The sequence below is a fragment of the Lemur catta genome, chromosome X (genome assembly GCF_020740605.2).
Source record: "Lemur catta isolate mLemCat1 chromosome X, mLemCat1.pri, whole genome shotgun sequence".
Taxonomy (NCBI): Eukaryota; Metazoa; Chordata; class Mammalia; order Primates; family Lemuridae; genus Lemur; species Lemur catta.
The window spans coordinates 47,020,200-47,043,501 of NC_059155.1; the positions used below are offsets into that span (position 1 = coordinate 47,020,200).

Here is a 23,302-nt window from a genome sequence, read left to right on the forward strand (position 1 = left end):
GTGGGCGCTGGTTTAGGCTTGCCACTGTTGAATTCTCCATGATACATCGGCAGGCAAGGTGGCCCTGGCCTTGGCATTGGAAGCTGAATCAAATATTTCTCAGAGCTGCGCTAGGGCGTGTGGGTGGGAGCATGTATGTGCAGGGGCTGGGGTGAGGTGGCCAGTAAAGAGGGGCTTTTGGAGGCTTTAATCTTGTTACCACTTTCTCCCTCACTCAGTGCCAGGCAGGCAGGCAGCCCTGAGGCAGGGAAAACAGGGGATGCTGGGACAGTGCAGTCCCCCTGCCAGGAAGGCTTGGGGAACAGCTAGGAAGGAGGAGTCAGGAGGCTCAAGAGTCTACACACCCAACCTTTGCAGAAAAACTTTAAAGGGTCTTCTGGTCCAAATCAGGTGCCAGCCCAGCTCTTCCCTGGGGAGAATCCAGGAAACAGGCAAAGTGTCAGGAACAGTGCGTGGCACATGCCAAGTGCTCTCTTAATGTGTGTCCCTACTAAGATGACCCCGATTGGGCATCCTAATGACCCAGGACACCGAAGGACTCGCCCAGGGCCCACGACAGAGTAAAGATCCCTGTGCCGGGGAGGGGAAGTGTGGGGAGGCAGGAGGAGGATGGCCCACTCACTTGGGCTTTTGGGACTGGATCTCTTTTTGGGCCATTATCGTCTCGGGCCACAGGCTGGGAATCTTTTGCATTCCTGGCGACAGATTTCTTCCCACGCTGCTGTACTTGCACTGTTTGGGTCCGGACCAGAGCAAGGAATATGTCTTGGACCTCCCGACCAGTGGAACACCAGCGACTGGGGAGAAGGAGGCCGGCTCCAGGGAACTGCTGAGCGTCTCTCACCCGCGTAGGAAAGGCTCTCCCGAGGGCCAAGTTTGAGGCAGCCCCTGGGCACTTCTTCTCCTGGGCCACCTTCTTCCTAGGAACAGCCCGGGGCCGGCTGCTCACAGCAGCAGCAGCAGCAGCAGCTCCTGGGATTCCGGGCCTGCTCCCTCAGTACCCCACACCACGCCCTGCATTTGCTTAGAGGAAGAGCTATGCAGCTCTCCCACGGCCTGCCTTTCCGTGCCTGAAGTGAGTCCTGGGGAGCAGAGGTCCAGAAAGGGCCTGGCATGGGAAGGGTATTCTCCCTGACAAGCAAACTCCAGTGTCTGGCTGTGTCCTCAGGTTGCTCGCGGCTGCCGGGCACTCCATGGTCTCCTCCTTTGGGGTAAATGCTCACCCTCATCGGTACCTGTCTGAACTCATCTGGTGACTCGGGGTCGGAAGGCAGCTCGACCAGGCCTTCCACGAGGGCCGCTGGGGATCCCTGCCGTGCACGGTCAGCCTACTTTTAGCACCTCTTTTCGGGTACCCACGGGCCCGGATTTTCCGGGGCACGATGAGGGGGAGAGGGGCGGTAGACGGGGCCAGCGCGCCTCTACCAGTGGGACCTGCTTCTAGGTCAAGCCACACGGTGGACACTTGGTTGTCCCAGCCTTCTCAGCATGGTTGTCTGCGGATGCGGGTGTAGCGGAGTTTCTCGGGAGGCTGCTCCTGGGCCACAGACTCTTCAGCCATTGGAGATCTTGTAGTCCAGATCATCCCGCATTTCCTTGGTCGGAGAGCTTGGCCCGCCTTCCAGATCCCAAAGCACAGCCCCTCCCGCCTCGATCTCTTCCCCCTTGGCCTGGAAGCCCTCGGGGTCTGCAAGCGCAGCCCTGGCCCTGGCTGCTCCGTGGCGCCACCAGATCAAGGCCTAGGCAGGGGCCCCCCGGGGCTTCGGGGCCAGCTGGGCGGTCGCTGGCCCGCTCCTTACCCTGCAGTCTGAAAATGGATCCCGAAACACACACCTCATCCGAGGAACTCATGTCGCGGGTACGATCAGCCCAGGTTCCGAGCAGCAGGTAGCCCTTGTGAAGCCAGGAGAGCCCCGCACACGCCCGCCTCACCAGCAGAGAGGCCAACGGGGGCGCCGTTGCCTAAGGAGCCACAGCAGACGGCCCGCAACAATGCGCGGCTTCCTAGTGTGCTCCACACCCGGTTTCTGCAGGCCGCGGCCTTCTCATGGGTTTGCTTCCCTCAGCCCCCACCATCCGGCGCGCCCCGTGTTTGGCCGCCTCTCTGGCCCCAAACCATAGGGACCAGAGCGCTTTGTTTGCATGAACAACATCTGTAAACATAGGGAAGCACATATCTCCAATGATCAGTCCCTCTATGAAAACATCAAACAAGCAAGCAAAAACTATGAAAATCAACTTTATTAGAATTCTGGAAACTAATTAAGCTTTACAGCAACCAGGTAAATGCTTAACCAGGAAAGGGGCAATTTAAGAACTCTATATAAGAATTGTGGCATTTTTATTCCTCCATACCCTGGGACCCCAGCTGGCTCACAGTCTACATTCCCAGTGTGACACTCTGGTCCCTGCTTCTGAAGAGAGCCCAGCTGGCTTACCTGAAAGAATTTTGTCTGTCCCAATCTGTCCGGGGCTAGCCAAAGGGCTGATGCACCTTATTCAGAACTCACTCAGGAAGAAAAACTGGCACATATTCCTTTAAAACATTGTAAGGCAAACAGTCTGAAGCTTCTAGCAGCAAAAAATTATAGTTAATTCATTCAGAAGAGTGCTCAAAGCTTAGGAGGAAAAGCTGGGGAGAGGGGGAAATTAGATCATTCAAAATTGTCCATGTTCACTGGGGAATTCAGAAAGCCATGTGCGTGTCCAGGGCTGGATGCATGCTTAGAGAGGTCCTGAAAAGGACCTAAACTTTCAAGTCTGGCTGCTCTCTTGTCTCAGCGCAAGCAAGAAGTGAAGGCTAACTCGGAGTTTTAAATGGCCTGGCTGAGCACTCACCAAATCTCTAAGCATAGAACAAATGTGCAAAGACTGCAAGAGGTTTTTGTTGTTCTTCTTTCTGCTTCCTTCTCCTCCTTCTCTTCTTCATCCTCCCTTCCCACCTCAGATATCAAACCTGACAAAGAATACAAATTACAAAAATAGTTTAGAACACAACAAATAAACAGCTACATCCCACACCAGGAAAGAAAATAAACAACCCTGGAATATGATGCCCAGAGTTACCATATTACAATACCCAAAATGTCGTTTTTAACAACAAACTTAGCATGCAAAAAATAAAAAATACCCCCCCACGAGTATGCCTAATTCACGGAAGATATTAAGAGAAACTGTGCTTGAGGAAGGACAGATGTTGGACGTAGTAGACAAAGAGGTTAACTCGATTGTCTCAAATATGCTCAAAGAGCTAAATCAAACCAGAAGAATACTACATGACCACATAGACACTATCGATAAAAAGACACTAACTACACAAAGGAACCGAACCACAATTTTGGAGCTGAACGTGCAATAACTGAAATGAAAAACCCACCAAGGGGGCCAACTGTAGTTTTGAGTAGGCAAAGAATCAGTGAACTTCAAGAAGGGTCAACTGAAATTATCCAATCTGAGAAGCAGCAAGGGAATGTTTCAAAGACGTGGAAAAGAAAACCATAAAAGCTCCGATTACTGACTGCGGGCTTCCTCACGGGTGGCAAGTGTTGGGGAATAAAGCCCTGCAAATCCTCTCTGCGCTGGCTGCTTCACATCCACCAGTGACCCTCACAAACCCCTGAGCTAGGTGCTGTTATTTAGCCCACTTTACAGATGGGAAACTGAGGCTGAGACACGTGGCTCTCAGTGTGAAAGCAGATGCCCGACAGAGGGACAGCGAGAAAGAGCTGGGACGAGAGCCCGAGGCCAAGACCCTGTGAGCCAGCGGGCTTCCAAGGAGCCAAAGGACTGGCCTCGGGGCAAACCAAACGCCGCCGTCCCCTATTGGTTGGGGCCCGAGAGACGGCCAAACAAGGGCTGCGCTGGTTAGCGGGGGCTGGGAGATGCGAACCAATGAGAAGGCAGCGGCGTTGAGCGGGCGCAGAAGCCAACCAATGAGAAGGCCGTGGGGTTGAGAAGGCGGGCGTTGAGCAAGGGCCGCGCTGTTGGAGGCCATCTCATGTGGCTCCTGAGGGGCAGACACGTTCTTTGTCTTGGCTGCTGCCAAGGTGGGTGTGTCCGGGGCTCTCCTGCTGTGACAAGGGCAGCCCTCTGCCCACAAACTGGACTGATCGAAGCAGCGACATGAGTTCCTCCGATGAGGTGTCTGTTTCGGGGGCCGCTTTCGGCCTGGAGGGCGGGGAGCAGGCCAGCGTCTGCCCGGCCAGCCCCGGAGCGCGGGGCCCCGGCCTAGACCTGGATCTGGGGGCGCCGCGGGGCGGCGAGGGCCAGGGCGCACTTGCAGACCCCGAGGGCTTGGACGACGATGAGGAGGACGGAAGGGGCGTGCTTTGGGGCCGGGAAGGCCGGCCCGGCACCCCGACTGACCAGATGTGGGACGATCTGGACTACGAGTCCCTCCAGGCTGACGAATGTGTGGCCATCGTGCAGCCGCTGAGCGAGTTGGATATCCGGGCCTTCCGCAGACAGCCATCATCAGTAGGCCACGAGGCCCAAATGTCCACTCTTTGGCCGGACCTAGGGGCAGGGCTCAGTGTTAGAGCCGCGCTGACCATGTCTGCCTCCCGTCCCACCTCCATCGTGCCCCGGAAATTCTGGGCCCGGGGGAACCCGAAAAGAGGCCCTAAAAGTAGGCTGAGCATGGGCGGCAGGGATCCCCAGCGGCCCTCCATGGAATGCCTGGTCGAGCTGCCTTCCAACCCCGAGTCACCAGCTGAGTTCAGGGAGATACCGATGAGGGTGAGCATTTACCCCAAAGGAGGAGTCCAAGCCAAACGAGGAGTCCAAGGCGAGCCCGGCAGCCCCGAGCAACCTGGGGACACACCCAGACACTCAAGTTTGCTTGTGAGGAAGAAGACACTTCCCATGCCAGGTTCTTTCTTGACCTCTGCTCCCCGGGGACTGGCTTCAGGCAGGGAAAGGCAGGCCGTGGGAGAGCTGCACGGCTCTTTCTCTAAGACAATTCAGGGTGTGGTGTTGGGGAAGGCAGGCAGCAGGCCCAGCTTCCCAGGAGCTGCTAGTGCTGCTGTGGGCGGCCTGCCCCAGGCTGTTTCCAGGAAGAAGGTGGCCCAGGAGAAGAAGTGCCCAGGGGCTGCCTCAAAATTGGCCCTGGGGAGAGCCTTTCCTCCATGGGGGCAGAGACTCTCAGCAGTTCCCCTGAAACCAGTCACCCTGCCCCCAATCGCTGGTGTTGGGCTGCTCGGGAAATCCAAGAGCTACTCCTTGGTCTCGTCCGGACCCAAACACTCCAAGCACAGCAGCACTGGGAAGAAATCTGGGGCGAGGAAGGCAAAGGATTCCAAGCCTGTGGCCAGAGACGATCATGACCCAAGTAGAGACCCACGCTCAAAGGCCCATGTGAGTAGGCCATCCTCCTCCTGTCTCCCCACACTTCCCCTCCCCGGCTCAGGCATCTATATTCTGTCGCTTGCTCAGGAGCTGTCCTTGGGAGTCCACGATCATTAGGAGGCCCAATCAGGGTCATCTTAGCAGGGGCAAAGGTTAAGAGAGCACTTAGTATGCGCCAGGCTGTGTACTTGACACTTTGCATGTTTCCTGCCTCTTTCCGAAAGAGGGGCTGGGCTTGATGGGACGACCCTTTAAAGATTGGGCTGCAAAGCTTGGAAGTCTAGACTCATCAACCTCCTGATTCATCATTCCTAGCCATTCCCCAAGCCTGCCTGGCAGGGGGCCTGGACTGCCTTAGCATGCCCCTGTTTTACCTGGCTCAGCGCTGCCTGCTGGCCTGGGACTGACTGAGGGAGAAAGTGCTAATAAGATTATGGCTTCCGAATTCCCCTCCTTGCTGCTTACCTCACCCGAGCCCCTGCACATACATGCTCACACCCACACGACCCAGCCCAGCTCTGAGATATTTTTGTTTCAGCTTCCAACGCCCAGGTCAGGGCCACCATGCCTGCACATACATCGTAGAGAATTCAGCAGTGGCGACCCCAATACCAGAGGCTTCCAGGTTCCAGGAAACTCACAGGCCACGGCCTTGAGCCAGGGAGGCGTCACGCCCAGAGGCCCTGCACCCTCCAGTGAGTCTTGTGGGTTTGGTGGAGTGGAGGGGAGAGGGGTGGAGGAGTGCAGCCTCTGGCTCTGTCACTTCTGGGGGCTCAGCTTTGCTCCTAGGCTTTCCGGGCTAGCCAGGCACCTCTTCCACAGGAAACGAATGTCGACAGTGCTGGGGTGGGAATGTGGGATGGGGGTGATTTGTACCACCACCCCAAACTCTGCCTCCAAAAGTAAACTCTCAGCAGAGCAGAGCCTTTTATGTTAAGTCCTCTTCAACCACACTGTTCCTCCGAGAGGCTGGCTGTGGCTGCAGCTGTGCTAGCATCCAACCCAGAGCCACAATCCCAGGGGCCACAGGCTCAGAAGGGCTGACACTGGGGAACAGGAACAGGGAAGGCAGGCCCAGAGAGAAGGTGGCAGCTGCTGGGCCGAGCAGGAGCCAGTGGCCGCCAGCAGAGGGTGATGCTGCCTCACTTTAGAGCCAGCTGGGCCCTTGGCACCTCCAGGCTGTGAGGCTTGGAAGCTGGATTCCGTGTTCTCTTTCAGGTGATCAGGAGCCACCTGTCCATGCCCCAAGACCGGAAAGGCAGCAGCAACCACCGGGAGCACAGGGCTGTCCTCGGGTAATGCCTGGTCTGTCTCCTGGAAACGGAGGTCCTGACTAGATGGTGGGAACCGTGTCTGGGTTAAGCTGACTTCTGTGTCGTCCACTGCTTCCTTGCATCCCTCATCCCTCGCATCCCGCGTCCCACGCAGTGGGGGCGACGCGTTTCCACTGAGGATTCCTTGGTGGTCTGGCCACTGGGCTGTGGGTGGTGGGGGATGTAAGGGCCCCGGGCGAGAGGGAGGACAAGGAGAGAGGAGGGCAGAGTATACTCACCGTTTCTCTCCCTCCGGTGTTCACTGGGCTAGTGTGCTCTGCTGCGGAGAGACAGAGACCAACTTAAAGAGCGACTAGGTATGATGGACCCCTGGCTGGGGCTGGGAACAGGGGCTGGGACAGACCACAGTATCTTCCTGCAGATGCTGGGGACACGGGGCATGGATGTGCTGTAGGTACTGGCGACATCAGTGGGACCAACGTCCCCATGGGGAGGAGAACCAAGCAGTGCTCGCCCTGGAGCCTTCTGTGCATTTACAGCCAGGGTGGGCACGGATAAAATTGTATCGGCTGAGCTCTGTGTACACTTTGCCTAGGCATACTACAGAGCTCCTTCACATAGCACATTTAGTGCTACCTCATTTATTTCCCCATTTCTCTGCTTAGTATGGCTTGTACGGGTTTTGTTGTTGTTTCTTTGCTTGTTTGTCCTTTGAACACATTCTGAACAGTTCTCGTGGACCCCAGTGTTTGAGAAACACTGGTATATTTTGTTCCCGTTTACAAGACACTCCCACGTGTAATTCAGGTGGTGGGTGGGTGGGTCGGTCACAGGGATGACTGGACAGGGGCTGCTGAGGTTTCCGGTTGCAGGGCTAGGAGGGTCCTCCCGGGGACAGGGGGTGGTTTCTGTATCCCTATGTGTGTTGTGCCCGGTTATGCCTCTGTTTTCCAGCGGTCGTGGAGAGTGTCCTTAAAAAGTTGCACGCCCTTTGAAGTGAGAGAGTGAGTGTTACACATACCATGCCTGTTCCCGCAAAGCTGGTGGGTTTGGGGGGCTGTGGCCCGACCCTGACTCTGCTCTGTTTGACAGGTTGAACCCAGCATCTTCCTACCAGACCAACAGCTGGTACCTCTGGAGCCGGCGAGCTGCGACCAGCCTGGTTCCCTTTGTTTCTTCTTCAGCCACGGCTTCTTCTAGCCCCCTGCTCTTGCCCTGACCTCACCTGAGTTTACAGGAAATTATCAAAATAAAATACCTCTCATATTCGCATATTCTGTGGTCTGCCCTCTTTCTTCCGGGAGGTAGTGTCACTGCAGAGGGAATGGGTGGGGGTGCTCCTCGATTTTGGAGCTTTTGAAGCCAGGTTACCTGGGACCCTGTGCTCTGCGCTGTCCCTGTGGGGCGTCTCGACCAGGATCTGGGTGGCAGCCCTGCGCTCAGGCTCACCGTAGCGCCCTGGGTCTAGGCTCCGTAGGGTCCCTGCCCGGCCACATTAGGAGGCCCTGTTCATGGTCCCAACCAATGTCGTCTGATTCTGCGGTCTCATGGCTCCCATGCTGCACCGCTACCGGCCCCTCCCCTTTAACAGGACCTAATCGACCTCCTCCCAGAGTTCCCAGCCCTCTTTCCCTTCCTCACTTGGTTCGCTGTCCTCGTTGGCCACTCTCGCCCTTCTTTTTTGTCAGCAGCATCCCTGGTCTCCTCCGTGGTTGATGCCCGGGGCCTTTCCTGCGGGGTTATTGCAACAGGTGTTAAAGAGCAGAGGCTTTCAACTTGGGATTCTGCTACCTACAGAGACTGGACGGAGCGTGCTACAGTGAGTCTGAGCACCAGGGCTGCCACCCAGATCCTGGCCCAGGCGCTGCATGGTAAGCTGGTGGAGCACAGGGTGCTAGGGAACCGGGCTTCAACTGCTCCAAAATGGAGCAGGACCCCTACACATCGCCTCCCCTGCAATGACCTCTCCCCCCAGAAACCAGGCAGACCATGGAATATGATAATACCAGACCTACTTTAATGTGATAATTTGTTGTAAGCTGGGCTGAGGTGAGGGCGAGAGCAGACAGCAAGAGGAATCGGTGGCAGAAGAAGAAACAGAGGGACCCAGCTTGGTCACAGTTCCTGGGCTCCAAAGGTACCAGCTGCTGGTCTGGTAGGAAGATGCTGGGTTCAACGTGTCAAACAGAGCAGAGTCAGGGTCGGGCCACAGCCCCCCAAAGCCACTACCTTTGCGGGAACAGGTATGGTATGTGTAACACTCACTTCAAGGTCCTCGAAGTTGTCAATGAGGCACTGCATGGCCGCTGGAATAGAGAGGCATAACCGGGCACAGCAGACATAGGGATACAGAAACCCACCCCCTGACCAAGGGGACCCGCCTAGCCCTGCAACCTGAAACCTCAGCAGCCCCTGTCCAGTCAGCCCTGGGACCGACCCACCCACCCACCACCTGAATTACACGTGGGAGTGTCTTCTAAATGGGAACAAAATATACCAGTTTTACGTCAACGATGGGGCACCCCAGAACCCTTCAGAAGGTGTTAAAAGGACAAACAAGGAAAGGGAACAACAAAACCAGTACAAGCCCTACCAACCAGAGAAAGGGGTAAATAAATGAGGTAGAGCTAAACATGCTAAGAGAAGGAGCTCTGTGGGATTCCTTGGCAAAGTGTACACAGAGCTCAGCAGACACATTTTTATCTGTGCTCACCCCTGGCTGTCAATGCATAGAAGGCTCCAGGGACAGGACTTCTTGGTTCTCCTCCCCAGGGGAACCTTGCTCCCAATGATGTTACCAGTACGTACAGCCCATCCCTGCTCCATGTCCCCAGCATCTGCAGGAAGATACTGTGGTCTGTCCCAGCCCCGGCTCCAGACCGAGCCAGGGATTCATCATACCTAGTCGCTCTTTAAGATCGTCTATCTCTCTCTGCAGCATGGCACACTAGCACAGTGGACGCCGGAGGAAGAGAAATGATCACCATATTCTGGCCTCCTCTCTCCTTGCCCCTGTACATACATACTCACACCCACATGCCCTAGCCCAGCGCTGGGAAAATTTTCTTTCCGCTTCCAAGGCCCAGTCCAGGGCAGACCTGCCTGCACATGCATCATGGAGAATTCAGCAGTGATGACCCCAACACCGTTGCCCCTCCAGCTCCAGGAAACTGACAGACCACTGCCCTGAGCCAGGGAGGCGTCATGCCCAGAGGCCCTGCACCCTCCAGTGAGTCTTGTGGGTTTGGAAGGAGTGTAGGGGAGAGGGGTGGAGGAGGGCAGCCTCTACCTCTGTCACTTCTGGGGGCTCAGCCTTACTCCAGGGATTCCCTGCCTACCCAGGCAGCTGTTCGACAGGAATCGGGGTGTAGACAAGGCTGGGGTGGGACTTGTGGATGGGGATGATTCATACCACCACCCCAAACTCTGACTCTAGAAGTAGACTCTCAGCAGGGCAGAGCCTTTTATGTTAAGTCCTCTTCAACCACAGTGATCCTCCCAAGGGCTGGGTGTGGCTGCAGCTGTGCTAGCATCCAACCCAGAGCCACAATCCCAGGGGCCACAGGCTCAGAAGGGCTGACACTGGGGAACAGGAATAGGGAAGGCAGGCCCAGAGAGAAGGTGGCAGCTGCTGGGCCGAGCAGGAGCCAGTGGCCGCCAGCAGAGGGAGATGCTGCCTCACTTTAGAGCCAGCTCGGCCCCTTTGCACCTCCAGGCTGTGAGGCTTGGAAGCTGGATTCCGTGTTCTCTTTCAGGTGATCAGGAGCCACCTGTCCATGCCCCAAGACCGGAAAGGCAGCAGCAACCACCGGGAGCACAGGACTGTCCTCGGGTAATGCCTGGTCTGTCTCCTGGAAACCCAGGTCCTGACTAGATGGTGGGAACCGTGTCCAGGTTAAACTGACTTGTGTCTCGTCCCCTCCTCACCCGCATCCCGCACCCCACAGTGAAAGAGCACCTCCTTTCCACTGAGGATTCCTTGATGATCTGGCCACTGGATGTGGGCGGTGGGGGATGTAAGGGCCACGGGTCAGAGGGAGGACAAGGAGAGAGGAGGCCAGAGTATGGTGATCATTTCTCTTCCTTTGGTGTCTGCTGCGCTAGTGTGCTGAGCTGGAGAGAGAGATAGACGACCCTAAGGAGAGACTAGGTATGAGAAACCCCTGGCTCGGGCTGGGGCAGGGACTGGGACAGACCTAGGTGTCTGCCTGTGGCTACTGGAGACACGGGGCGGGGAAGGGCTCCAGGTGACGCCGGCATCAGTGGGACCGAGGTTCCCGTGGGGAGAGGAACCAAGCAGGCCTGGCCCTAGAACCTTCTGTGCATTGACAGAGGTGAGCACGGATACAAACCTATTGGCTGCGCTCTGTGTACACTTTGCCAAGGAATTCCACAGAGCTCCTTGTCTTAGCACGTTTAGCGCTACCTCGTGTATTTCCCCCTTTCCCTGCTTTGTGTGGCTTGTAGGGGTTTTTTGTAGTTTCCTTGCTTCTTTGTCCTTTGAACATGTTCTGAACGGTTCTGGGGTGCCCCAGCGTTGGCGAATCGCTGGATGGTACATTTTGTTCAGGTTTACCAGACATTCCCACATTTAATTCAGGTGGTGGGTGGGTGAGTCGGTCCCAGGGCTGACTGGACAGGGGCTGCGGACGTTTCCGGTTGCAGGGCTAGGAGGGTCCTCCCGGGGACAGGGGGTGGTTTCTGTACCCCTGTGTGTGTTGTGCCCGGTTATGTCTCTCTTTTCCAGCGGTCGTGGAGAGTGTCCTTAAAAATTTGCACGCCCTTTGAAGTGAGAGAGTGAGTGTTACACATACCATACCTGTTCCAGCAAAGCTGCTGGCTTCGGGGGGCTGTGGCCCGACACTGACTCTGCTGTGTTTGACAGGTTGAACCCAGCATCTTCCTACCAGACCGGCAGCTCGTACCTGTGGAGCCGGGGAGCTGCGACCAAGCTGGTTCCCTTTGTTTCTTCCTCAGCCACGGCTTCCTCTCACCCCCTGCTCTTGCCCTCACCTCACCCGAGTTCATGGCAAATTATCAAATTAAATTAGCTCTCAGATTCGCATATCCTGTGGTCTGCCCTCTTTCTTCCGGGAGGTAGTGTCACTGCAGAGGGAAGGGGTGGGGGTGCTCCTCGATTTTGGAGCATTTGAAGCCAGGTTACCTGGGACCCTGTGCTCTGCCCTGTCCCTGTGGAGCGTCCCGACCACGGTCTGGGTGGCAGCCCTGCGCTCAGGCTCACCGTAGCGCCCTGGGTCTAGGCTCCGTAGGGTCCCTGCCCGGCCACATTAAGATGCCCTGTTTATAGTCCCAACCAATGTCGTCTGATTCTGGGGTCTCATGGTTCCCATGCTGCATCGCTACCGGACCCTCCCCTTTAGCAGGACCTAATCGACCTCCTACCAGAGTTCCCAGCCCTCTTTCCCTTCCTCACTTGGTTCGCTGTCCTCGTTGGCCACTCTCGCCCTTCTTTTCGGTCAGCAGCATCCCTGGTCTCCTCCGTGGTTGATGCCCGGGGCCTTTCCGGCGGGGTTATTGCAACAGGTGTTAAAGAGCAGGGTTGAGCTGAGCCTCCCCCTCCGGAGCCCGGGCCTCCTTCTGGAGTCATTCTCTCCCTCTGGAGCCGCCACTCACACGCACAGCTCGCCCGGAAACTGGCACATCATCCTCACTTCCTCTTTAGCCCTCACCTTGGAAACTCAGTTACCAAATCCTGTCAGATCTCCCGCCTTAGCTTCAGTGGAGGGGTGGAGGCAGGAGCCACATCCTGGGGCGTGGTGGAGCGAAAGGGGGGCTGCAGGGAACAAGGAAGAAGAGAGCAGGTTGGTCTCTGGGCTGCAGGTGGGGGAACTGAGTCCCTACTGGCGCCTCGGGGCCAACCCGGGGGACACTGCCAGCTGGCAGCTTGGACAGATGGCCTATGGATCAGACCATCCACGTCCCTCAAGTCCTAGATGGACAATCGCCCCTTCTCCAGCCCGATGGGCTCCGCAGACTCCACTTGGGCAAGGCCAGTTAGTTTCCAGGGCACCTGTGCATGCTAGGTCTGAATGTCCTTGGACAGTCCCCGTCACATACCATCCGGGCACCCCCATGCCACAGACTCTGCTGGACGCGATGTTTCCGTGTCCCAGCTCAATCTTCCAGACTGCCTCCCGAGGCCACATGAGGTCTGTCTGAGCTCCCTGTTCTGATGTCACCCTCACTGACAGCTGGGATCGCCTCCTTCCTTCAGCGAGGGTCCCGGGCTGGGCGGGCCTGACACTCAGAGGGACAGACTCCTGTGTGGGTGAGGTGAGTGCAGGTTCCGCCAGCTCCCATCGCCCAGAGACTGGGTGTTCACCAGACAAAGAGGGCACAAGTGCAGAAACCATCCGGGGTTAGCGTGTGCAGGGAGGGATGGTCTGTCTGTGTGTCTGTCTGCGTGCCTGTGGATCTAATCGGGGATGATCTCCCTGGAGGGAGAGACCTGATTGAGGGAGCGGGGGCAGTGTGGTCAAGGATCCGTAAGGGATGAAAACAGCCAAAGCAAGGGTGGGATGTCCCTTTCACAAGAGGTGTCCTTCAAGTCCGAAAAACACACAGGAGCGCACAGAGTGGGATGAGGTGGAAGGGGCCAAGCCCAGTGACGGGCACCAGGGCTCTGAGAGTGCTGCAGTCCCCGCAGCAGGCTCTTGATCCTGTGTGCGATGAATATGATGTCTCGAAAGTCCTGTGCGTGTGGGTGGCATGACAACGTGAAGGCTGGCTACCTGGGAGTCGGTGGGACGTGCCTCCCCTGTGAAGCAAAGGGCTCCCGTGGGAGACTGCCACGTTGTGAGCTGACGGAGACACGGGTAGCATGGGCGCGGTGAGGATGGAAACTAGGGAAGAGGGACTGCCCTGGGAAATCTACTCAGCCGTGGTACCAGCCCTCCCCCTATTCCCACTCTGCCTCCCTTCTGTGCCGGCTGGTACGAGCTCAGGGAGACGGCCCATCACACGTGTGGTGGGACCATCACAGACCTCAGAGGCGGAAAGGAACATGAGTGGGGACTTAAACCATCCGCTTCAAACCCTCACTTGAGAGGGTGGGCTTGATTCCGCAGGCTGAACCTTTGACCCTGACCCCAGTGGTTCTTTCGTAGAAGGAGAACAGAGCGGGCTGGCGTCTGGGTGCAGACTCTGGCACAGATTTTCAACTTGGGATTCTGACACCTACAGAGCCTAGACGGAGCGTTCTACAGTGAGTCTGAGCACTGGGCTGCCACCCAGATCCTGGCCCAGGCGCTGCATGGTAAGCTGGTGGAGCACAGGGTGCTAGGAAACTGGGCTTCAACTGCTCGAAAATGGAGCAGGACCCCTACCCATCGCCTCCCCTGCAACGACCTCTCGCCCTAAAAACCAGGCAGACCACGGAATATGATAATACCAGACCTACTTTAATGTGATAATTTGCTGTAAGCTGGGCTGAGGTGAGGGCAAGAGCAGAGAGCAAGAGGAATTGGTGGCAGAAGAAGAAACAGAGGGACCCAGCTTGGTCGCAGTTCCTGGGCTCCAAAGGTACCAGCTGCTGGTCTGGTAGGAAGATTCTGGGTTCAACCTCTCCAACAGAGCAGAGTCAGGGTCGGGCCACAGCCCCCCAAAGACACTACCTTTGCGGGAACAGGTATGGTATGTGTAACCCTCACTTCAAAGATCCTGGAACTTGTCAACAAGGCACTCCATGTTCCCTGGAATACAGAGGCATAACCGGGCACAGCAGACATAGGGATACAGAAACCCACCCCCTGACCCAGGGGACCCGCCTAGCCCTGCAACCTGAAACCTCAGCAGCCCCTGTCCAGTCAGCCCTGGGACCGACCCACCCACCCAGCACCTGAATTACACGTGGGAGTGTCTTCTAAACGGGAACAAAATATACCAGTTTTACGTCAACGATGGGGCACCCCAGAACCCTTCAGAAGGTGTTAAAAGGACAAACAAGGAAAGGGAACAACAAAACCAGTACAAGCCCTACCAACCAGAGAAAGGGGGAAATTAATGAGGTAGAGCTAAACATGCTAAGAGAAGGAGCTCTGTGGGATTCCTTGGCAAAGTGTACACAGAGCTCAGCCGATACATTTTTATCTGTGCTCACCCCTGGCTGTCAATGCATAGAAGGCTCCAGGGACAGGACTTCTTGGTTTTCCTCCCCAGGGGAACCTTGCTCCCACTGATGTTACCAGTACGTACAGCCCATCCCTGCTCCACGTCCCCAGCATCTGCAGGAAGATACTGTGGTCTGTCCCAGCCCCGGCTCCAGACCGAGCCAGGGATTCATCATACCTAGTCGCTCTTTAAGATCGTCTATCTCTCTCTGCAGCATGGCACACTAGCGCAGTGGACGCCGGAGGAAGAGAAATGATCACCATATTCTGGCCTCCTCTCTCCTTGCCCCTGTACATACATACTCACACCCACATGCCCTAGCCCAGCGCTGGGAAAATTTTCTTTCCGCTTCCAAGGCCCAGTCCAGGGCAGACCTGCCTGCACATGCATCATGGAGAATTCAGCAGTGATGACCCCAACACCGTTGCCCCTCCAGCTCCAGGAAACTGACAGACCACTGCCCTGAGCCAGGGAGGCGTCACGCCCAGAGGCCCTGCACCCTCCAGTGAGTCTTGTGGGTTTGGAAGGAGTGTAGGGGAGAGGGGTGGAGGAAGGCAGCCTCTACCTCTGTCACTTCTGGGGGCTCAGCCTTACTCCAGGGATTCCCTGCCTATCCAGGCACCTGTTTGACAGGAAACGGGGTGTAGACAAGGCTGGGGTGGGACTTGTGGATGGGGATGATTCATACCACCACCCCAAACTCTGACTCTAGAAGTAGACTCTCAGCAGAGCAGAGCCTTTTATGTTAAGTCCTCTTCAACCACAGTGATCCTCCCAAGGGCTGGGTGTGGCTGCAGCTGTGCTAGCATCCAACCCAGAGCCACAATCCCAGGGGCCACAGGCTCAGAAGGGCTGACACTGGGGAACAGGAACAGGGAAGGCAGGCCCAGAGAGAAGGTGGCAGCTGCTGGGCCGAGCAGGAGCCAGTGGCCGCCAGGAGAGGGAGATGCTGCCTCACTTTAGAGCCAGCTGGGCCCTTTGCACCTCCAGGCTGTGAGGCTTGGAAGCTGGATTCCGTGTTCTCTTTCAGGTGATCAGGAGCCACCTGTCCATGCCCCAAGACCGGAAAGGCAGCAGCACCCACCAGGAGCACAGGACTGTCCTGAGGTAATGCCTGGACTGGCTCCTGGAAACCCAGGTCCTGATTAGATGGTGGGAACCGTGTCCAGGTTAAGCTGACTTCTGTGTCGTCCAATGCTTCCTTGCATCCCTCATCCCTCGCATCCCACGTCCCACGCAGTGGGGGCGACTCGTTTCCACTGAGGATTCCTTGGTGGTCTGGCCACTGGGCTGTGGGCGGTGGCGGATGTAAGGGCCACAGGCGAGAAGGAGGAAAAGGAGGGAGGAGCCCAGAATGTAGTGATCGTTTCTCTTTCTCCAGTGTCCGCTGGGCTAGTGTGCCGTGCTGCAGAGAGAGATCGACAACCTCAAACAGCGACTAGGTATGATGAACCCCTGGCTCGGGCTGGGGCAGGGGCTGGGACAGACCACAGTATCTTCCTGCAGATGCTGGGGACACGGGTCAGGGATGTTTTGTAGGTACTGGCAACATCAGTGTGACCGACGTTCCCGTGGGGAGGAGAACCAAGCAGTCCTGGCCCTGGAGCCTTCTGTGCATTGACAGCCAGGGGTGAGCAGGGATACAAATGTATCGGCTGCGCTCTGTGTACACTTTGCCAAGGAATCCCACAGAGCTCCTTCTCTTAGCACGTTTAGCGCTACCTCGTGTATTTCCCCCTTTCCCTGCTGGGTATGGCTTGTACGGGTTTTGTTGTTGTTTCTTTCCTTATTTGTCCTTTTAAAACCTTCTGGATGGTTCTGGGGTGCCCCAGCATTGACGAAACACTGCTATATTCTGTTCCAACTTTGAAGACACTCCCACGTGTAATTGAGGTGGTGGGTGGCTCGGTCGGTCCCAGGGTCTGGGTGAGTGGACAGGGGCTGCTGAGGTTTCAGGTTGCAGGGCTCGGCAGGTTCCCCCCAGGGACAGGGGGGTTGGTTTATGTGTCCCTATGTCTGCTGTGCCCGGTTATGCCTCTCTATTCCAGCGACCATGCAGTGCCTCGTTGACAAGTTCCAGGCCCTTGGAAATGAGTGAGTGAGTGTTACACATACCATACCTGTTCCCGCAAAGCTGGTGGCTTCGGGGGGCTGTGGCTCGACCCTGACTCTGCTCTGTTTGATTGGTTCTGCCCAGAATCTTCCTACCAGAGCAGCAGCTGGTACCTTTGGAGCCCCGGAGCTACGACCAAGGTGGTTCCCTCCGTTTCTTCTGCCACCGATTCCTCTTGCTGTCTGCTCTTGCCCTCACCTCAGCCCAGCTTACATCAAATTATCAAATTAAAGTAGGTCTCATATTGTTATATTCTGTGGTCGGCCTGGTTTCTCGGGGCAGGGTCGTTTCCGGAGAGGCGATGGGTAGGGGTCCGGCTCCATTTTCAGCATTTGAAGCTCGGTACCCTAGCACCCAGTGCTCCACCAGCTTACCATGCAGCGCCTGGGCCAGGATCTGGGTGGCAGCCCGGTGCTCAGAGTCACTGTAGCACGCTCCGTCTAGGCTCTGTAGGTGTCAGAATCCGAAGCTGAAAATCTGTGTCAGAGTCTGCACCCAGACGCCAGCCCGCTCTGTTCTCCTTCTACGAAAGAACCACTGGGGTCAGGGTCAAAGGCTCAGCCTGCGGAATCAAGCCCACCCTCTCAAGTGAGGGTTTGAAGCGGATGGTTTAAGTCCCCACTCATGTTCCTTTCCGCCTCTGAGGTCTGTGATGGTCCCACCACACGTGTGATGGGCCGTCTCCCTGAGCTCGTACCAGCCGGCACAGAAGGGAGGCAGAGTGGGAATAGGGGGAGGGCTGGTACCACGGCTGAGTAGATTTCCCAGGGCAGTCCCTCTTCCCTAGTTTCCATCCTCACCGCGCCCATGCTACCCGTGTCTCCGTCAGCTCACAACGTGGCAGTCTCCCACGGGAGCCCTTTGCTTCACAGGGGAGGCACGTCCCACCGACTCCCAGGTAGCCAGCCTTCACGTTGTCATGCCACCCACACGCACAGGACTTTCGAGACATCATATTCATGGCACACAGGATCAAGAGCCTGCTGCGGGGACTGCAGCACTCTCAGAGCCCTGGTGCCCGTCACTGGGCTTGGCCCCTTCCACCTCATCCCACTCTGTGCGCTCCTGTGTGTTTTTCGGACTTGAAGGACACCTCTTGTGAAAGGGACATCCCACCCTTGCTTTGGCTGTTTTCATCCCTTACGGATCCTTGACCACACTGCCCCCGCTCCCTCAATCAGCTCTTTCTCCCTCCAGGGAGATCATCCCCGATTAGATCCACAGGCACGCAGACAGACACACAGACAGACCATCCCTCCCTGCACACGCTAACCCCGGATGGTTTCTGCACTTGTGCCCTCTTTGTCTGGTGAACACCCAGTCTCTGGGCGATGGGAGCTGGCGGAACCTGCACTCACCTCACCCACACAGGAGTCTGTCCCTCTGAGTGTCAGGCCCGCCCAGCCCGGGACCCTCGCTGAAGGAAGGAGGCGATCCCAGCTGTCAGTGAGGGTGACATCAGAACAGGGAGCTCAGACAGACCTCATGTGGCCTCGGGAGGCAGTCTGGAAGATTGAGCTGGGACACGGAAACATCACGTCCAGCAGAGTCTGTGGCATGTGGGTGCCCGGATGGTATCTGACGGGGACTGTCCAAGGTCATTCAGACCTAGCATGCACAGGTGCCCTGGAAACTAACTGGTCTTGCCCAAGTCGAGCCTGCGGATCCCATCGGGCTGGAGACGGGGCGATTGTCCATCTAGGACTTGAGGGACGTGGAAGGTCTGATCCATAGGCCATCTGTCCTAGCTGCCAGTGGGCAGTGTCCCCGGCTTGGCCCCGAAGCACCAGAAGGGACTCAGTTCCCCCACCTGCAGCACGGAGACCAACCTGCTCTATTCTTCCGTGTCCCCTGCAGCCCCCCTTTCGCTCCACCACACCGCAGCATGTGGCTCCTGCCTCCACCCCTCCAATGAAACTAACGGGGGAGAACTGACAGGATTTGGTAACTGAGTTTCCAAGGTGAGGGCTAAAGAGGAAGTGAGGATTATTCGCCAGCTTCCGGGCGAGCTGTGTGTGTGAGTGGCGGCTCCAGAGGGAGAGAATGACTCCAGACGGAGGTGGGGGCTCTGGAGGGGGAGGCTCAGCTCAGTCCTGCTCTTTAACACCTGTTGCAATAACCCCGCGGGAAAGGCCCCGGGCATCAACCACGGAGGAGGCCAGGGATGCTGCTGACCGAAAAGAAGGGCGAGAGTGGCCAACGAGGACAGCGAACCAAGTGAGGAAGGGAAAGAGGGCTGGGAACTCTGGGAGGAGGTCGATTAGCTCCTGCTAAAGGGAAGGGTCCGGTAGTGGTGCTGCATGGGAACCTTGGGACCCCAGAATCAGACGACATTGGTTGGAACCATGAACAGGGCCTCCTAATGTGGCCGGGCAGGGACCCTACGGAGCCTAGACCCAGGGCGCAACGGTGAGCCTGAGCGCACGGCTGCCACCCAGATCCTGGTCGAGACGTTCCACAGGGACAGGGCAGAGCACAGGGTGCCAGGTAACCTGGCTTCAAATGCTACAAAATCAAGGAGCACCCCCACCCCTTCCCTCTGCAGTGACGCCCCCTCTCCCAGGAAAGAGGGCAGACCACAGAATATGCGAATATGAGAGCTAATTTAATTTGATGATTTCCCATAAACTCGGGTGAGGTGAGGGCAAGAGCAGGGGGTGAGAGGAAACCGTGGGTGAAGAAGAAACGTAGGGAACCAGCTTGGTCGCAGCTCCTGGGCTCCAGAGGTACCAGCTGCCGGTCTGGAAGGAAGATGCTGGGTTCAACCTGTGAAGCGGAAGAGTCGCTGTCGGGCCACAGTGTCCCGAAGCCACCAGCTTTGCTGGAACAGGTATGGTATGTGTAACACTCACTCTCTCACTTCACTGCGCCTGGAACTTGTCGAGGAGGCACTTCATGGCCGCTGGAATAGAGAGACATAACCGGGCACAGCAGACATAGGGACACAGAAACCCACCCCCTGTGTCAGGGGGACCCGCCTAGCCCTGCAACCTGAAACCTCCGCAGCCCCTGTCCAGTCAGCCCTGGGACCGACCCACCCAGCCACCACCTGAATTACACGTGGGAATGTCTTCTAAACGGGAACAAAATATACCAGTGTTTCTTAAACACTGGGGCACCCCAGAACCGTTCAGAACGTGTTCAAAGGACAAACCGGCAAAGAAACAATAAGAAAATGCACAGAAGGCATACCAAGCAGGGAAAGGGGGAAATACACGAGGTAGCCCTAAACGTGCTAAGAGAAGGAGCTCTGTGGGATTCCTTGCCAAAGTGTACAGGGAGCTCAGCCGATACATTTATATCCGTGCTCACCCCTGGCTGTCAATGCACAGAAGGCTCCAGGGCCAGGCCTGCTTGCTTCTTCTCCCCACGGGAACATCTGTCCCACTGGTGCCCCCGGCACCTGCAGCCCATACCTGCCCCGTGTGCCCAGCACCTGCAGGAAGACACCTAGGTCTGTCCCAGCCCCTGCCCCAGCCCCAGCCTGGGGTTCATCTTACCTAATCGCTCTTTCAGGTCGTCTATCTCTCTCTCCAGCTCGGCACACTAGCACAGCAGACACCAAAGGAAGAAAAATGATCAGCATATTCTGGGCTCCAATCTCATCGTCCTCCCTTTTGCCTGTCGCCCTTACATCCCCCACCGCCCACAGCCCAGTGGCCAGATCATCAAGGAATCCACAGTGGAAAGGAGGTGCCCTATCTCCGTGGGGTGCGGGATGCGGGTGAGGAGGGGACAAAACACGTCAGTTTAACCTGGACACAGTTCCCACAATCTAGTCAGGACCTCCGTTTCCAGGAGCCAGACCAGGCATTACCCGAAGACAGCCCTGTGCTCCCAGTGGTTCCTGTTGCCTTTCTGGTCTTGGGGCATGGACAGGTGGCTCTTGGTCACCTGAAAGAGAACACGGAATCCAGCTTCCAAGCCTCACAGCCTGGAGGTGCAAAGGGCCCAGCTGGCTCTAAAGTGAGGCAGCATCACCATCTGCTGGTGGCCACTGGCTCCTGCTCAGTCTGGCGGCTCCCACCTTCTCTCTGGGCCTGCCTTCCCTGTTCTTGTTCCTCAGTGTCAGCCCACGTGAACCTGTGGCCGCTGGCATTGTGGCTCTCGGTTGGATGCTAGCACAGCTGCAGCCACAGCCAGCCCCTGGGAGGAACAGTGCGGTTGAACAGGACTTAACATAAAAGGCTCGAGTGTACTTTTGGAGGCAGAGTTTGGGGTGGTGGTACAAATCACCCCCACCCCACAAATCCCACCCCAGCCCTGTCTACACCCCGTTTCCTGTGCAAGGGGTGCCTGGGTAGGCCGGGAAGCCTGGGAGCAAGGCTGAGCCCTCAGAATTGACAGAGCCAGAGGCTGCCCTCCTCCACCCCTCACCCCTTCACTCTTACCAATCCCACAAGACTCACTCGAGGGTGCAGGGCCTCTAGGCTTGAGGACTCTCTCGGTCAAGTTCGAGGCCTGTGAGATTCCTGGAGCTTGGGGGCCTCTGGTGTTGGGGTCGCCACTGCTGAATTCTCCACGATGCATGTGCAGGCAAGGTGGCCCTGGCATTGGCATTGGAATCTGAAACAAGAATTTCTCAGAGCTTGTCTAGGACGTGTGGGTGTGAGCATGTATGTGCAGGGGCTGGGGTGACTTGGGCAGTAAGGGGGGAAATTTAGCGGCTATAATCTTATTAGCACTTTCTCTCTCAGGGCCTCAGGCCAGCAGGCAGCCCTGAGTCAGGGAAAACAGGGGGATGCTGAGAGAGTCCAGGCCCCCTGCCAGGCAGGCTTGGGGAACAGCTAGGAAGGAGGAGTCAGGAGGCTGAGGAGTCTACGCACCCAAGCTTTGCAGCCCAAACTTTAAAGGATCGTCCGATCGAAATCAGCTGCTAGCCCACTTCCTCTCTGGGGAAGAGGCAGGAAACGTGCAAACTGTCAAGAACAGTGCGTGGCATGTACCAAGTGCTCTCTTAATGTGTGCCCCTACTAAGATGACCCCGATTGGGTGTCCTAGGGACTGAGGACTGCCAAAGACAGGCCCTGAGCAAGGGACAGAGTAAAGATGCCTCTGATGGGGAGGGGAAGTGTGGGGAGACAGGAGGAGGATGGCCTACCCACTTGAGCCTTTGGGACTGGATCTCTACTTGGGTCATTATTGTCTCTGCCCACAGGCTGGGACTGCTTTGCCTTCCTGGCCACAGATTTCTTCCCAGTCCTGCTGGGCTTGGACTGTTTGGGTCCCGATGAGAGCAAGGAATATCTTTTGGACCTCCCAAGCAGTGGAACCCCAAGGATTTGGGGGAAGGTGGCTCGTTCCAGGGGAACTGCCGAGAGTCTCTGCCCCCATGGAGAAAAGGCTCCCCCTAGGGCTAAGTCTGAGGCAGCCCCTGGGCACTTCTTCTCCTGGGCCACCTTCTTCCTAGGAACAGCCCGGGGCAGGCTGCCCACAGCAGCAGCAGCAGCAGCTCCTGGGATGCCGGGCCTGCTCCCTGCCTTCCCCCACACCACGCCCTGCATTTGCTTAGAGGAAGAGCTGTGCAGCTCTCCCTCGTCCTGCCTTTCCATGCATCAAGTGAGTCCTCTGGGAGCAGAGGTCACGAAAGGGCCGGGCATGGGAAGGGTATTCTCCCTGACAAGCAAACTCGAGTGTCTAGGTGTGTCCCCAGGTTCCTCGGGGCTGCTGGGTTGGCCTTGGTCTCCTCCTTTGGGGTAAATGCTCACCCTCATTCGTACCTCCCCGAACTCATCTGGTGACTCGGGGTCGGAAGGCAGCTCGACCAGGCCTTCCTCGGAGGGCCGCTGGGGATCCCTGCCGCCGACGCTCAGCCTACTTTTAGGGCCTCTTTTCGGGTACCCGCGGGCCCGGGCTTTCCGGGGCATGATGACGGGGGGAGGGCTTCCAAAGGTGGTCAGCGCGCCTCTACCGGTGGGACCTGCTTCTAGGTCCGGCCACACGGTGGACACTTGGGCGTCGGGGCCTTCTGAGCATGGGTGTCTGTGGACGCCCCGGACATCCCAGTCACTCGGCGGCTGCACGATGGCCACAGGCTCCTCAGGCACGTGGTACTGGTAGTCCAGATCGTCTCCCTTCTCCTCACTCAGGGTGCGGGGCCCACCTTTCGGGCCCCAAAGCACGGCCCCTCCCGCCTCTATCACTTCCTGCCGGGCCTGGAAGCCCTCGGGGTCTGCAAGCGCGCCCTCGCCCTGGCTGCTCCGTGGCGCCCCCAGATCGAGGTCTAGGCCGGGGCCCCGCGCTCCGGGGCTGGTCGGGCAGTCGCTGGCCCGCTCCCCGCCCTCCAGGCCGAAAGCGGCCCCCGAAACAGACACCTCATCGGAGGAACTCATGTCGCCGGTTCGATCTGCCCAGTGTGATGGCAGACGGTCGCCCTCGGCACGGGGGCGGTTGCCTGGGACGCAGCACGAGATGACAGGGCCTGAAACAACGCGCGGCT

At 57.3% G+C, this 23,302-nt stretch overlaps 1 long non-coding RNA gene across 1 annotated transcript; it reads right to left on the bottom strand.

The window, feature by feature from the left end:
- Positions 1-19,449: 19,449 nt before the first annotated feature.
- Positions 19,450-20,753, bottom strand: LOC123628722. The gene is made up of 4 exons (XR_006731743.1): positions 20,681-20,753; positions 20,176-20,409; positions 19,716-19,765; positions 19,450-19,629 (listed from the first exon to the last, which is right to left on the bottom strand). It is a non-coding gene; the product is annotated as an uncharacterized LOC123628722 (long non-coding RNA).
- Between the last annotated feature and the right edge of the window lie 2,549 nt (positions 20,754-23,302).